The sequence below is a fragment of the Nicotiana sylvestris genome, chromosome 6 (assembly GCF_000393655.2).
Source record: "Nicotiana sylvestris chromosome 6, ASM39365v2, whole genome shotgun sequence".
NCBI classification, from domain to species: Eukaryota; Viridiplantae; Streptophyta; class Magnoliopsida; order Solanales; family Solanaceae; genus Nicotiana; species Nicotiana sylvestris.
In genome coordinates, this window is record NC_091062.1 from 45,657,996 (window position 1) to 45,675,403 (window position 17,408).

Genomic DNA, 17,408 nt, shown 5'->3' on the forward strand with positions numbered 1-17,408 from the left:
TTTGAGGTAAGTGTTCGGTCTAACCTTAGCTTGACGGATTAGGAGTTGAGTCAAATTTGCTACTTGTTTCTTGTTGAGTACGACGTATAGGCATGGTGACGAGTATCTATATGTTGGTGTCGAGCATGACCATGAGTCTTAAATTGAAAGTTGTTGCATTCTTAAATGACACTTCGGATGCTTTAATTAATAATCTTCTATATTGAGTAAAGATTTATTTTATCCTCGTAGATCTTATTTATTATTGAGTATTGTCATTAATTGAGCTGAGTACAAGCTGAGTTAGGATTGGTTATAGCTGATTCTCCCTTGCCGGGATGACTGTTTCGATATTGTTGTTCCCTTGCCGGGATTTCTTGTGATTTTGGGATGACTTGTAAATGGGAGCGGGTGGTACGCCTACCACAAGATATAATGAAATGGGAGCGGGTGGTACGCCTAACACAAGATATAATGAAATAGGAGCTGGTGGTACGCCTACCACAAAATATGATGAAATGGGAGCGGGTGGTACGCCTACCACAAGATTGATGAAATGGGAGCGGGTGGTACGCCTACCACGAGAGTTAATGAAATGAGAGTGGGTGGTACGCCTACCACAAGATATAATGAAATGGGAGCGAGTGGTACACCTACCACAAGATATGAGAAATGGGATCGGGTTGCACTCCTGCAACAAGATGAAACTGAAAGTGATAGTTGCCTTTATTTCTTTTTATCCGTGTTAGAAGTTAAATTGTAGTTTCCTTATTATTCTTTGATATTCTGTTTTATCTGCTACCCCCGAAGCATGTTTCCCTTCCCCAACTTTAATTGTTTATCTCCTTCTATCTTTCTGCTGTATATGCATATATATAACTGCACAGGATTATCTGGAGTCTGGTCCTAGCCTCGTCACTACCTTGTCGGGGTTAGGCCGGACATTTACCAACACATGGGGTCGGTTGTGCTGATGTTACACTCTACACTTATGTGAAGATACCGGAGCAGCATTTGGGCAGCAACATTAATTCGGGATCCAGCCTTCAGTCTACCGAGACACCGAGGTAGCCTTGCAGACATCTGCAGGCCAGACGTCTCCTCTATCCTATTTTGTATTCTGTTATCTCATGTATTCGAGACAAATAGTATTATCTTTCTTCAAACGGATGTATGTAGTATTCTTAGTAGTCTGTGGATGTTGGACACCAGGTTCTAGGTAGAGACATGTACTGGTTTTCTAGATATCTTGGTTTCATATTTATTTAAGACTTCCGCTAAAGTTTATTTTCTGCTGTCATTTACATGCTTATTATTGTTAATTTAATTAGTTAAAAATGAATTAAAATGAAAGAGTAAATGGTTTCGAGGTTCATGGCTTGCCTAGCTTCTACGAGTGGGTGCCATTACGACTCCCGAGAGTGGGAATTCTGAGTTGTGACAAGTTGGTATCAAGGCTCTAGGTTACATAGGTCTCACAACTCAAGGACAAGCTCAGTAGAGTCTGAGGGATCGGTACGGAGACATCTGTATTTATCCCCCAGAGGTTACAGAGTTAGGAAAAATTTCACATTTGTTCTTTCTTGTCGTGCGGATTTGTTTCTCAATGCTAATTGGATTTCTACTCTGTTCTTTCGTAGATGGAGAGAACACGCGATTCTTCATATACCACTCAGCAACCCGAGCCCCCAGCAATAGCTCCCACTAGGGGTAGAGGCCGAGGCTGTGCTAGAGGCCGAGGTAGGGGCAGAGCTCAACCACGAGCAGCATCACCAGTGGTGGAGCCTCAGATAGATTTTGACGAGGAGGTTTCGGCCCCAGTAGTTCGGTGAGCCCAGCTCAGGTCCTAGAGGGGTTTATTGCCACCCCAGTTCTTCAGGACGCTTTGGTCCAATTGGTGGGCCTCATGGAGAGTGTCCCCCGAGCAAGCTTGCTTCCTGAAGCACCAACAGCTTCTCAGGCTGGAGGAGGTGCTCAGACTCCTACTACATGCACTCCGGAGCAGGTAGCTCCCCTGATTCAGACTCCAACAGTTCAGCTAGTTGGAGTAGTTCAGCCGGGTGTAGTGGCTCAGACCGACGATGGAGAAGCGATGTCTGCCGATGCTTTGTGGAGGCTGGATAGGTTCACCAAGCTCTTCACTACTACTTTCAGCGGTACTTCTTCTGAGGATCCCCAGAATTTCCTATATAGCAGCCACAAGGTTCTCAGGAACATGGCCATTGTTGATACCAATGGGGTCGATTTTGCTACATTTCGCTTTTTAGGATCCTCCAAGACTTGGTGGAGGGATTTCTGTTAGCCAGACCAGCCGGATCGCCAGCCTTGACTTGGGAGCAGTTTTCAGTGTTATTTCTGGGGAAGTTTCTCCCCATTGCTCAGAGAGAGGTCTATTAGAGGCAGTTTGAGCGCCTCTAGCAGGGTTCCATGATGGTCACCCAGTATGAAACCAGGTTCATCGACTTAGCTCGCCATGCTCTTGTTATACTTCCTACCGATAGAGAGAGGGTGAAGAGGTTTATCGACGGACTTATTCAGATAATTCGTCTTTAGATGGCCAAGGAGGTCGGGAGTGAGATCACTTTTCAGGAGGCGGCCAATGTGGCCCGCAGAGTTGAGATGGTTCTGTCACAAGGATGTGGTCATGGGTCGAACAAGAGGCCCCGTCATTCAGGCAGATTCAGTGGTACCTCATCTGGAGGTAGAGATTCATATGGTAAAGGCCATCTTCCTAGGGCCTTTCAGTCAGCTCTTCAGGTTTCTCACAGTGCTTCAGGTAGTCGTGGTCCTCAGATACAGTATCCCGATCAGCAGTCCTTCAGTGCACCACCAGCACCTATCAGTGCACCACCGCTTTAGAGTTTCCAGGGTCGTCAGCCGAGGGCTTGTTTTACTTGTGGCGACACGAGGCACATTGCTAGGTATTGCCCTCAAGCTTCGAGCAGTTCTCCGTATCAGGGTTCCCGTGCTATGGTTCAGGCACCAAGTGTTCCATAGGCCACCCAACCAGCTAGAGGTGGGGGTAGAGGTGCTAAAGTTGGAGGCTGAGGTGTTAGAGGTGGAGCTCATATCGCTAGGGGTGGAGGCCAGCCAGCTGCAGGCCGTCCCAGAGAGGTAGTTCAGGATGGTGGGGCCCAACCCCGATGTTATGCTCTCCCAGCCAGGCCCGAGGCTGAGGCTTCAGATGCAGTTATTACAGGTACAGTTCTGGTTTGTGATAGAGATGCTTCAGTGTTATTTGATCCAGGCTCTACATACTCATATGTGTCATCTTATTTTGCACCGTATCTGGTCATGCCTAGTGATTCATTGAGTATTCCTATCTATATGTCTACACCGGTGGGTGATTCTATCGTGGTTGATCGAGTCCATCATTCTTGTACTGTGGTGATTGGGGGTCTTGAGACTCATGTAGATTTGTTGCTGTTAGACATGGTTGATTTCAATGTTATATTGGGGATGGACTGGTTATCACCTTACCATGCTATCTTGGACTGTCATGCCAAGACTGTGACCTTAGCTTTACTGGGTATGCCTCGTTTATAGTGAAGAGGGACTCTTGGTCATTCTACCCATAGCATTATCTCTTATTTGAAGGCTTGGCGTATGGTCGAGAAGGGGTGTTTGGCCTATTTGGCTTATGTTCGTGATTCCAGTGTTGATATTCCCTATATTGATTTTGTGCCCGTTGTTCATGAGTCTTCCTGAGGTATTCCCTTCAGACCTGCCGGGGATGCCACCCGACAGAGATATTGACTTTTGCATTGATTTGGCTCCAGGCACTCAACCCATTTCTATCCCGCCGTATCGCATGGCCCCACCAGAGTTGAAAGAGTTGAAGAAGCAGTTGCAAGACTTGCTTGAGAAGGGTTTCATTGGACTCAACGTTTCGCCTTGGGGTGCACCAGTGTTGTTTGTTAAGAAAAAGGATGGTTCGATGAGAATATGCATTGATTACCAGCAGTTGAATAAGGTTACAATCAATAATAAGTATCCATTGTCGAGGATTGATGATTTGTTTGATCAGCTTCAGGGTGCCAAGGTATTTTCAAAGATTGACTTGAGGTCTGGCTACCATCAGTTGCGGATTAGGGCATCCGATGTGCCTAAGACAACTTTTCGCACTCGGTACGGGCATTATGAGTTCTTGGTTATGTCATTCGGGTTGACAAATGCCCCAGCAGCTTTTATGGATTTGATGAACCGAGTGTTCAGGCCTTATTTGGACTCATTCGTGATAGTCTTCATTGATAATTTTTTGAAATATTCCCGCAGCCATGAGGAGCATGAGCAACATCTCAAAGTGGTTTTTCAGACTCTGAAGGATAGTCAGTTATATGCTAAGTTCTCAAAGTGTGAGTTCTGGTTGAGTTCAGTTGCATTCCTGGGTCATGTTTTATCAGCAGAGGGTATTCAGGTTGATCCGAAGAAGATTGAGGCAGTTAAGAACTAGCCTAGACCAGCATCAGCTATAGAGATTCGGAGTTTCTTAGGATTGGCAGGCTACTATCGTCGGTTCGTGAAGGGGTTCTCATCTATCGCAGCCCCGATGACCAGGTTGACCCAGAAGGGTGCCCAGTTCAGATGGTCGGACGAGTGTGAGGTGAGCTTTCAGAAGCTCAAGACAACTCTGACTACGACACCGGTGTTGATTTTGCCCACAGGTTCGGACCCTTATACAGTTTATTGTGATGCTTCACGTATTGGGCTTGGTGCAGTGTTGATGCAGGATGGCAAGGTAATTGCCTATGCTTCGAGTCAGTTGAAGATTCATGAGAAGAACTATCCGGTTCATGATTTAGAGTTGGAATCCATTGTTCATGCATTGACGATTTGAAGGCATTATTGTATGGCGTGGCATGTGAGGTGTTCACGGATCACAAGAGTCTTCAGTATTTGTTCAAGTAAAAGGAGTTGAATTTGAGGCAGAGGAGGTGGTTGGAGTTGTTGAAAGATTATGACATCACTATCTTATATCACCCAGGAAAGGCCAATGTGGTGTCCGATGCCTTGAGTAGGAAGTCAGCCAGTATGGGCAGTTTTGCTTATATTCCGGTCGGTGAGAGGCTGCTTGCTTTGGAGTTTCAGGCTTTGGCCAATCGGTTTATGAGGTTGGATATTTCTGAGCCTAGTCGTGCATTAGCTTGCACGGTAGCCCGTTCTTCCTTATTGGAGCGTATCCGTGATCGGCAGTTTGATGACCCCCATTTATATGTCCTTAGAGACACGGTGCAACGTGGAAGTGCCAAGCAGGTTACCTTAGGTGATGATGGAATTTTGAGATTGCAGGGTCGAATTTGTGTACCTAATGTGGATGGGCTTCGAGAGTTGATTTTAGAGGAGGCCCATAGCTCTAGGTACTCTATTCATGCGGGCACCGCGAAGATGTATCAGGATTTGCGGCAGCATTATTGGTGGCATAGAATGAAGAAGGATATCGTTACATATGTGGCTCGGTGTTTGAATTGTCAACAGGTTAAGTATGAGCATCAGAGGCCTGGTGGATTGTTTCAGAGGGTTGAGCTTCCCGAGTGGAAGTGGGAGCGGATCACTATGGACTTCGTTGTTGGACTCCTGCAGACTTGGAGGAAATTCGACGCAGTATGGGTCATTGTTGATAGGCTGACCAAGTCAGCGCATTTCATTCCTGTAGCAGTCTCCTATTCATCCGAGAGGTTAGCTGAGATCTATATCCGGGAGATTGTTCGCCTGCATGGTGTGCCTGTATCTATCATTTCGGACCGAGGTATGCAGTTCACCTCGCGCTTCTAGAGAGCAGTTCAACGAGAGTTGGGCACCCAGGTTAAGTTGAGTACAACATTTCATCCTCAGACGGATGGGCAGTCCGAGCGGACTATTCAGATTTTGGAGGATATACTCTGAGCCTGTGTCATTGACTTTGGAGGTTCGTGGGATCAGTTCTTGCCTTTAACAGAATTTGCCTACAACAACAGCTACCAGTCGAGTATTCAGATGGCTCCTTAAGAGGCTTTATATGGTAGGCAGTGTCGATCTCCGATTGGATGGTTTGAGCCGGGGGAGACTCGGTTGTTGGGTACGGATCTGGTTCAGGAGGCCTTGGACAAGGTCAGGATCATTCAGGATAGGCTTCGTACAGCTTAGTCTAGGCAAAAGAGTTATGCATATCACAAGGTTCGAGATGTGGCTTTTATGGTCGGTGAGCGGGTATTGCTCCGAGTGTCGCCTATGAAGGGCGTGATGAGATTTGGGAAGAAGGGCAAGCTCAGACCTAGGTTCATTGGTCCATTTGAGATTCTTGATCAAGTGGGAGAGGTGGCTTATAGACTTGCATTGCTACCAAATTTATCAGTCGTGCATCCAGTGTTTCATGTGTCCATGCTTCGGAAATATCACGGCGATCCATCCCACGTGTTAGATTTTAGCACTGTCCAGTGGGACAGGGATTTGTCTTATGAGGAGGAGCCGGTGGCTATTCTAGACCAGCAGGTTCGTTAGTTGAGGTCGAAGAGTTTTCCATCTATTCGTGTTCCGTAGAGAGGTCAGCCTCCTGAGGCATCGACCTGGGAGTCCGAGTCCGATATGCGGAGTCGTTATCCCCATCTTTTCCCCGACGCAGGTACTTCCTTCTTCTGTCCGTTCGAGGATAAACGGTTGTTTTAGAGGTGGAGAATGTGACGACCCAAAGGTTCATCACATGTTTTTAATTGAATTCTGTGTCTTTGAGGCCATGAAAACCTCATTTAGTGTCACCTCGATTTGCGTGTACAGTCCTGGCGCATAGCCAGAAATCTTAAATATGAAATTCTATGAGAAAAGATGAAATTTGGTTATAAAATGAGTAAATTTGACTTCGGTCAACATTTTGGATAAACGGACCCGGACCCATGATTCGACGGTCCTGGAGGGTCCGTAGGAAAATATGGGACTTGGGCGTATGCCCGGAATCGAATTCCAAGGTCCCAAGCCCGAGAAATGAATTTTTAAGTAAAATTATTTTCTGAAAATATTAAAAAAATTTGAAATGAAATCTGATTAGAAAGCGATGCTATCGGGCCCGTATTTTGGTTCCGGAGCCCGGTACAGGTCTTATATATAGTTTAAGTCCTTCCTGTAAAATTTGGTTAAAAACGGACGTCGTTTGACGTGATTCGGACTTGAATTTCTAAATTTGAAACTTGATGAAGTTTGAGAAAAACTCTTGATTTTGAGGTTTGATTCATTATTTTTGAGGTTACTTTGGTGATTTGATCACATGGATAAGTTCGTATGATGTTGTTGAGTTAGTACGTATGTTTGGTTAGGAGCCCCGAGGGCTCAGGTGAGTTTCGGATAGGCGTCGGAGTATGTTTGGACATAGAAATCTGGTATTTTCTGCTGTCTTCTAGTGCCCAGGCTTTTACTCTATGCGAACGCATGGTCATCCATGTGAATGTGATGCACAAACGGGGAAGGGGCAGGTTTGCACTATGCGAACACATGGACCTGGGTACGAACGCAGAGCTTTGGGGAGTTACTCTACGTGAACGCACCGGGTCTGTCGCGAACGCATAGAATAGGAGATGGGACTGGGGCCGGGTAGTTTTAACCCTATGCGAACACGGCCCTTAACTCGCGAATGCGTAGGTCAGGAAAGTCAAACCTATACGATCGCATAGGCCTTGTCGCGATCGCATAGAGCATTTTTGCCCAGTCATTTAAACAGTAACAGAAACGGGATTCTTCACAATTTTCATAACTTCTTCAACTTAATTCCAATTTGGGCGATTTTTGAAAGAGGATTTCACCACAAACATATAGGTATGTAATATTAGACTTGTTTTCTTCAATTTCCATTAACACCCATTAGATTTCTAGGCCTAAATCATGTGAATAAGGGTAGAAAATTAGGGATTTGGGTAGAGTTAGGGCTTTTTGATAAATTGCGATTTAGACCTCGTTTTGGGGTCGAATTCTGGATATAATTATATATTCGGGCTCGTGGATGAATGGGTGATCGGAATTTGGTTCGAACGTCGTGTTTTGACCAAGCGGGCCCGGGGTCGATTTTTGGGTTTTTGGGAAGAATGTTTGGAAAGCTATGATTAGGCATGGGATTCGAATTGTTTAGCATTTATTGATGTTATGAAGTCATTTATGTATAGATACAATCGATTTGGAGCCAAATTCGAGAGGAAGAGCAGTAATTGAAGATTGAGTTGGCCGTGGAAGTTTGAGGTAAGTTTTCGGTCTAACCTTAGCTTGAGGGATTAGGAGTTGAGTCATATTTGCTACTTGCTTCTTGTTGAGTACGACGTATAGGTATGGTGACGAGTATCTATACATTGGTGTCGAGCACGACCGTGAGTTTTAAATTGAAAGTTGTTGCGTTCTTAAATGACACTTTAGATGCTTTAATTAATGATCTTCTATATTGAGCAAAGATTTATTTTATCCTCGTAGATCTTATTTATGATTGAGTATTGTCATTAATTGAGCTGAGTACAAGCTGAGTTAGGATTGGTTATAGCTGATTCTCCCTTGCCGGGATGATTGTTTCGATATTGTTGTTCCCTTGCCGGGATTTCTTGTGATTTTGTGATGACTTGTAAATGGGAGCGAGTGGTACGCCTACCACAAGATATAATAAAATGGGAGCGGGTGGTACGTCTACTACAAGATATAATGAAATGGCAGCGGGTGGTACACCAACCATAAGATATAATGAAATGGGAGCGGGTGGTACGCCTACCATAAGATATGATGAAATGGGAGCGGGTGGTACGCCTACCACGAGAGTTAATGAAATGGGAGCGGGTGGTATGCCTACCACAAGATATAATGAAATGGGAGCGGATGGTACGCCTACCACAAGATATGAGAAATGGGATCGGGTTGTACGCCTGCAACAAGATGAAACTGAAAGTGATAGTTGACTTTATTTCTCTTTATCCGGGTTAGAAGTTAAATTGTTGTTTCCTTATTATTCTTTGATATTCTGTTTTATCTGCTACCCCCGAAGCATGTTTCCCTTCCCCAAATTTAATTGTTTATCTCCTTCTATCTTTCCGTTGTATACGCATATATATAACTGCATAGGATTATCTGGAGTCTGGTGCTAGCCTCGTCACTACCTCGCCTGGGTTAGGCCAGACACTTACCAGCACATGGGTCGGTTGTGCTGATGTTACACTCTGCACTTATGTGCAGATACCGGAGCAGCGTTTGGGCAGCAGCATTAGTTCGGGAGCAATCCTTCAGTCCACTGAGACACCAAGGTAGCCTTGCAGACGTCCGCAGGCCCGGCGTCTCCTCTATCCTATTTTGTATTCTGTTATCTCATGTATTCAAGACAGACAATATTATCTTTCTTCACACGGATATATGTAGTATTCTTAGTAGTCTGTGGATGTTGTGACACCAGGTTCTAGGTAGAGACATGCACTGGGTTTCTAGATATCTTGGTTTCATATTTATTTAAGACTTCCGCTAAATTTTATTTTCCACTGTCATTTACATGCTTATTATTGTTAATTTAATTGGTTAAAAATGAATTAAAATGAAAGAGTAAATGGTTTCGAGGTTCATGGCTTTCCTAGCTTCCATGAGTGGGCTCCATCACGACTCCCGAGGGTGAAAATTCCGGGTCGTGACAAAGTCCCTGATTTCGAAGTGTCGAAGGTTGGTCCTTCTATTATAATATCTCTTGATTCTTTTCTTTTGCGCTACCATCCGAACAAGTGCAACTTCTCGTTTTTCATCTAATAGCTCGACGCCAATATCCATAGCCTCGTGATTTGGCTCCTCTGATGCATGCCAAAATCTGGAGCTGGGTTCTCCAACCTCGACCAGGATTAAGGCCTTAGAGACATATACTAAAGAGAACAGGGTTTTCCTCGTGCTTGACTTCGATGTCGTTCGATATGCCCAAATAACCTCAGGTAGATCTTCTCTCCATTTTCCTTTTGCGTCGTTCAACCTTTTCTTTAAGTTTTGAATGATAGTTTTGTTTGTTTGATTCGGCCTGTCCATTCCCGCTCGGGTGGTACGATGTTGATAAAATCCTATCTATTTTGTGTGCTTCAAGAAACTCTGTTACCTTATTGCCAACGAATTGCTTCCCGTTGTCTTATACAATTTTGGTAGGTATCCTGAATCGATACACGATGTGATCCCAGATAAAGTCAATAACTTCTTTTTCTCTGACCTTCTCAAAGGCTTGTACTTCTTCCCATTTAGAAAAGTAGTCAGTCATAAAGAAAATAAATTTAGCTTTACCTGGGGCCGTTGGTAGAGGGCCGACAATGTCCATTCCCCATTTCATGAAAGGCCACAGGGACAGGACTAAGTGAAGTTACACCCCGGGTTGATGAATCATCGGTGCGAATCTTTGAAATTTATCACACTTTCTCACAAACTCCTTAGTATCTTTTTCCATGCTATCCCAGGAATACCCTACTCTAATAATTTTGTGAATCAAAGACTCGGCGCCGGAGTAGTTTCCACAAGTGCCTTCGTGGATTTCTCGTAAAACATAATAGGTGTCCCCCGTCCCTAAACATACTGCCAATGGTCCATCGAATGTCCTCATGTACAACGTTCCATCTTCATCCAATGTGAACCTAGAGCGTTGGTTCATAGAGCCCTTGATTCTTTATGATCCGATGGGAGCTTTCCACTTATGCGATGTACTTATTCCTCCAATCCCAAGTCAAACTTGTAGAATTTATCTCTGCATGACCTTCTTCGATCACAAATCTCGAAAATTGGACAATAGTCCCTAGGACAAAATCATCTTCCTCGATTGACGACCCTAGGTTTGCAAGTGCATCTGCCTCACTGTTTTGTTCTCGAGGAATATGGTTTAGAGTCCACTCATTGAAGTGGTGCAAGGTTACCTGTAGCTTATCCAAATATCTTTGCATCCTCTCCTCTCGAACTTCGAAGCTTTTGTTTACTTGGTTTACTACCAAAAGAGAACCGTACTTGGCTTCAATGACTTTCTGCCCCCAAGCTTTTAGCTAGCTCGTGACCTGCAATCACCGAACAAATGAGTAAAAGTAGGTCCTCGTACTCAGCCTCATTATTAGTCAACCTAGAAGTTTTTATAGATTGTCTAATAGTAATACCTGTCGGTGGCTTCAAAATAATGCCAAGCCCGGACCCTTTAATATTTGAGGCACCATCCGTTAAAAGGGTCCATACCCTTGATGATGTACCCGATTTTAGCAGAAAATCTTTCTCCACTTCGGGTACGAGGGTCGGTGTAAAATAGATGACGAAGTCAATTAGGATTTGAGATTTGACAGTCGTTCAGGGTGGATATTCAATATCATACCCGCCAAGTTCGACGGTCTATTTGGCCAATCGGCCCGATAGGTGGTTAGCACACATATAGGGTGACATTGAAAATATGGCTTTAACTTTCTAGATGCGCTTATTAGTGCAAGTGCAAATTTTTCTAAGTGTGGATATCTAGTTTCAACATCTCCTAGAGTTCGTCTTACACAATAGACAGGGAACTGCGTACCTTGCTCTTCCCGAACTAGTACCCCACTTACCGCTATCTCGAACACTGCCAAATATAAATAAAGCATTTTATCTACCTTCGGAGTGTGAAGCAGGGGTGGGCTTGACAAGTATCACTTCAATTCCTCCAATGCTTGCTAGCATTCCGGTTCCATGCGAAGTCATTTTACAATTTGAGTAAAGAAAAGAACCTGTGGCTTCGATCCGATGACCTTGAAATGAATCAACCCAAGGCGAGTATTCGTTATGTTAGATTTTGCACGGCTTTCACACTATCTACGATAGTGATATCTTTGATGGCCTTGATTTTGTCGAGGTTGATTTAGATTCCCCGATTTGATACCATGAAGCTGAGGAACTTTCCTGTGCTGACTCTGAAGGCACATTTTTCTATGTTAAGCTTCATGCTGTACTTCCTCAATATTTTGAATGTCTCCTGCAAATGAGTTAAATGGTCCTCTACGCGTAGGGACTTAACCAACATATCGTCACTATAAACTTCCATTTGATTTACTTATTTGTTCCTCGAACATTTTGTTAACTAGGCGTTGGTACGTGGCTCCAATAGTTTTTAGCCCGAAGGGAATTGCATTGTAACAGTACGTTTCAAACTTAGTGATAAACGAGGTCTTCTCCTAGTCCTCTAGGTTCATTTTAATTTGGTTGTACCCGGAGTAGGCATCGATAAAGGTAGAGATCTCGTGACCAGTCGTGGCATCGATCATGCGATCGATGTTAGTCAGTGGAAAAGAGTCTTTAGGACATGCCTTGTTCAAATCCTTATAATCTACACACATTCTAAGTTTGTTCCCTTTATTAGGGACTACAACTACGTTGGTTAACCACTCGAGATATTTCACCTCCCGAATGGACCGTATCTTAAGAAGTTTAGTTACCTTATCCTTTATGAATGCATGCTTCACCTCGGACTAGGGCCTTCATTTTTGCTTTACTGGTTTGAACCTGGGGTCGAGGCTCAACCAGTGTGTTGTTATTTCCGGTGGGATCCCTGCCATATCTAAATGGGACCAAGCAAAATAATCCATATCTCGGGCATATACTTGATCAGTATGACCTGTTCCAGCTCCTCGACCATTGACTTGGTTGCATCTGACTCTTCGGGAACAATGAAAGTTCGAGGAGTAAGGAAATCCTCCTCTTCTTCTTCGATTACCTGTTTCTCTAGTTCGATTAAAGCTGGGGACGGTGATTGCTATTTGGCCATAAGGAAATGCTTATCTTTAGTGCTTGATTTTCCCGAGGCCGAAGATTCTGGTATCGTTGTCACCTCAACGACTGCAAACATTTTCTTTGCAGCGTGTTGTTCTTCGTAAACTGTTTTCACACCATCCACTATTGGGAATTTCATCATCTGATGAAGGGTCAAAGGTGTTGCCCTCATGTTGTGGATCCATGTCCTCCCGAGTAGAGCGTTATATCTCATGTCGCCTGCGATGACATAGAACTTTGTATCTTGGATGGTCCCAGCCATGTTCACTAGTAGGATTATCTCCCCCTTCATTGTTTCACTTTCCATGTTGAAGTCGTTTAAGACTCGAGATGCAGGTACAATTTGGTCCTATAGGCCGAGCTGCTCTACGACCCTCAATCTAATTATGTTTGTTGAGCTACCTAGATCCACTTGAAAACGTTTAACTGGAATTTTATTTAACAAAATAGAAATTACCAGGGCGTCATTGTGCGACTAAGAAATGCCTTCCGCTTCCTCGTCATTAAACGATAAGATGCCCTCGGCACATAGTTCTGAGTTAGTTTTTCTCTGGCAATTGACACCTTGGTACGTTTGAGTACAGGCATCGACACCGCCAACTATCATATGAATTACATGTTGCGGCTCTTCCTGCGTATTCTTTTTGTTGGTGTCTCTTTCCCTGAAGTTGTTCTTGGCTCGATCACTGATAAAATTCTCGAAGATGACCCTCGTTGAACAATCTAGCCACCTCCTCCCTCAGATGCCTATAGTCTTCGGTCCTATGGCCATGTGTGCCATGATATTTACACATCAAGTTTGGGTTTCTTTGAGAAGGATCGGTTTGTATAGCCCTGGGCCATCTAGTATCTTTGATTCTTCCAATAGCTGATACGATCCCCGATGCATCAACACTAAAGTTGTACTCCGATAACCGAGGTGCTTCTACAGGATCGGTATGTTTATCAAAACCATTCTTACTCATGAGTCCCCGAGAATTTTGTCCTCGATCATTTCTTCGATCATTTCGAGGAAGGTTGTGCCCAACCATTGTTTCTTCGATCTGTGACATATGGCTGATACCGTTCCCTATTTGATCTCGGTTCCCTATCTGTATCCCTCGGGGCCTTAACTGCCAATCTATTAGGATTAATTGAACCCGAGGGGGCTCCCAGCTGGTTGTCCTCAACCCTAATCTTCGATTAATAACGGTTATGTACATCTGACCAAGTCACAGCTGGATACTCGATCAGATTTTGCTTAAACTGTCCTGACGCGATCGAACACTACTCGTTCAACCCCTGTGTAAAATCTTGCACGGTCCAATCATCCGAGACAGGTGGTAATCCCATACGCTCCATTTGAAATCGAGACACGAACTGCCTTAGCATCTCATCATTCCTCTGTCTTATCTTAGAAATGTCTGATTTCCTTGTCGCAACCTTTATGGCCCTGGCGTGCGCTTTTATGAAGGAGTCTGCTAACATATCGAACGAATCGATAGAATTTGGCAGTAAGTTGTGATACCAAATCATTGCTACTTTTGACAACGTTTCCACAAATGTTTTCAACAAAACAGACTCGATCTCATCATCATTTAAGTTGTTTCCTTTAATCCCGCAAGTGTACGAGGTAACATGTTCATTAGGGTCACTCGTCCCATTGTACTTAGGTATATTGGGCATACGAAACTTTTTAGGAATAGGCTTCGGAGCCGCACTCGGAAGGAATGGCTTTTGTATGAATTTCTTGGCATCCAAACCTTTCAAGACCGGGGGTGCTCCCGGTATTTTATCGACACGGGAGTTATACGTCTCCACCTTTTTGTCATTATCCTCAATCTTTTTCTCCCCCCATTCGATTCTTTTGGTGAGTTCTTCGAGCATCCTCATAATCGTGGGTTCAACCCATGAGCCATTACTATTTGAACTTTCAGGCACCGGCTCAGTACGACGAGTGATTTCTGGCTCAACCACACTTGGAGTTTTATGCTGACTTTGAAGTTGAGCGATAGCAACCTGTTAAGCTTGTAGCATCTCGAATATTACATGAAGGTTAACTCCTCCATCTCCTACACCCGGTGTTCCTTGGCCACCAGATCGGACTTCCCTACGTACACTTCTTTCAGGATCTGCGCCTAAATCCGCATTCAGAGCAATGTGAGAGCTAACACCAACTGGTTCCACATTTGGCACATCTCTAGGGTTAGTTGGTGGTACACCGTCTCCTGGAGTGATTACATTGTTGTATTCCCCATGAAATCCAAGACCATCATCGCCGTGTACGGGTGCGTTTTTGTGAGTTTGACATATTTTAACCTGAGAACAAAAATTCTTGACAAGAACAAGTGTGAAAATAACGTGTGTTATTAGAATCAGTACTGACATAATCACTATTATCTTTAGCCCCACGGTGGGCGCCAAACTGTTTACCTCGAAAATACGAGTAACAATTAAACTTGTTTATGATTTTAAAGATACGTGTTTTAGTTCAATACAAATTAATAACCAAGAAATCTAAAGTACGAATGAAATAAGTAAGTTGAATCAAACCAATGTTTAAGCAAGTTTTGTCCTCGAGCTAGATGGCCTCGAGGTTGGTCAGCAAAAACAGTAAAGTAAAAACAATAAAGTTAAGAGAGACTCTTGATGAGTAATGATCAAGAAAGTAAGAGTGTATATTCTTTTTTCAATGATTGATGATCGTTACAAATGATTGGGGTCCCTTTTATATAATAAGGGAACCCTAAATAAGGTACATTTCTATTTGCAGTAAGGAATCCTATTGGGACAGCTGTCTAACCGCCTAGTACAGATTCGTACTAACCCGTACAAATCTATTACGGAATTTACGCCATGATCTTGGGGACGTGGCGATAATCTTGCTCTTTCTATTACAAACCCGTAACGGCATCATTTCGAGGTTGGTCATACTCGGTTTCGGTGCTCGTCACGTACTCCGATCTTTGAGCCTTGTACTCCATCGACCTCGAACTCGACCCATCCTAAACTCGGGCTTGAAGCGACTCTTCGAGCTCGTGAAATCGTGCATACCTGATTTCGACCATATACACATATATTATACATTAAACCTAATCTCCACATATTTTAGTTCTGAACAATAATCTGAAAAAGGAACGTATGTACTATAATGTTGATTGTGGTTGATATAAGCCAAATGAATTCGGTGGTAACAACTGCCCATTTTGGTAGTCGTCTTATAAGCATATAAATTAGAAACTGCTCTGTCTGGTCCATAACAAGTGATTTTTTTTACCTTTGACACCCCTCTTAATAAAAGACTAATTTCTAGGGAAAAAATACGTATTTTGACTGATTTACCTATAATTAAAATTTGCATATTATTAACATGACACATTTAGATATCTAAATAAGGGCAAATTTTAAAAAAAACAAAATTAATTCTTTCTTGATTATATAAAAGATAGTTTATTTTGGATCAAATAAAAAGGCAAAATAAATCACTTATTATAGACCAGCGAGAGTAATAATAATATATTTATAGATCCAAATACTACCACAAGAAACTAAATGCACAAGATATAGTTCCATAGACTGCTATAACTAAACGTAAAAGCCAAGAAACGAATAAATATCCAAGTTGATGGTCATTCATTAAGGTGTTCATAAAAATCTGAAAAATCGAACCAAACCGAACCGAACCAAACAGACCAAATAAATCGATACTTTTTAGTTTTGATTTGGTTTTGGTTTTGAATTTTAAAAACCGATCAAATTTGATTTGGTTTTGGTTTTAATAAAAAAATAACCGAAAAAACCCGAACCAACCCGACAACAAAAGTAGCTATTTAAATTTATTATTACACCTATATATATGTATATTTTTATATAAAGTTTTTAAAATTTTATGGTACATGTTAGTCATTTATATTTTTAGTCTAGTTCTTTGCTAATATAATAATCTAATTAATTCTTTGTCTTTACATTCTAGTTTGATTGGTAGTTTTCTTTTGCTGAGTATAAGAATTTATTTCATGTTAAAAATAATTGATTTTTAATTGAGTACTTATATTATTCATCACTTTTGATTCAATTATCATCAATAAATCTTGGTAAATAATAGATTTCTCAAAGAACAATTAATTTGATAGTGTTACGTTAAAATTGTAGTCGCCCGAATATGCGCTTGCTAGTGTATGCTTCATTTAAGAAAAAACCGATAAATAACCGAAAAAGCCAAAAAAACTGATAAAACAGAATCGAAAAAACCAACTTAATTGATTTGGTTTAGTTCCAATATTTGAAAAATCGACTTAATTGATTTGGTTTCATTTTAGGGAAAACCCGACCCAAACCGAACCATTGTCACGACTCAGATTTTCCACCCTCGGCAGTCGTGATGGCGCCTACTCGTAGAAACTAGGTAGCCACGAAATTAGAAATCTTTAACTCTTTTGTTTTAATCTTTTTACAACTTATATTAACAAGTGATTTTAAATAATAGTGAGATATGAGATAAGCGGAAGACTTAGACTAATATGAAACCAAAGTAATGCAAAAAAAATCAACATATGTCTCTACCCGGGAACTGGTGTCACAACATTCACGGACTATCTATGATTACTACATATATGCGTTTGAAAGAAAAAAAACATAGTCTATCTCAGGTACAAATGGTAACAGAACATAAAAACTGATAGAAAAGACGCGAGCCTGGGGACGCCTGCAGGACTACCTCGGAATCTCGGTGG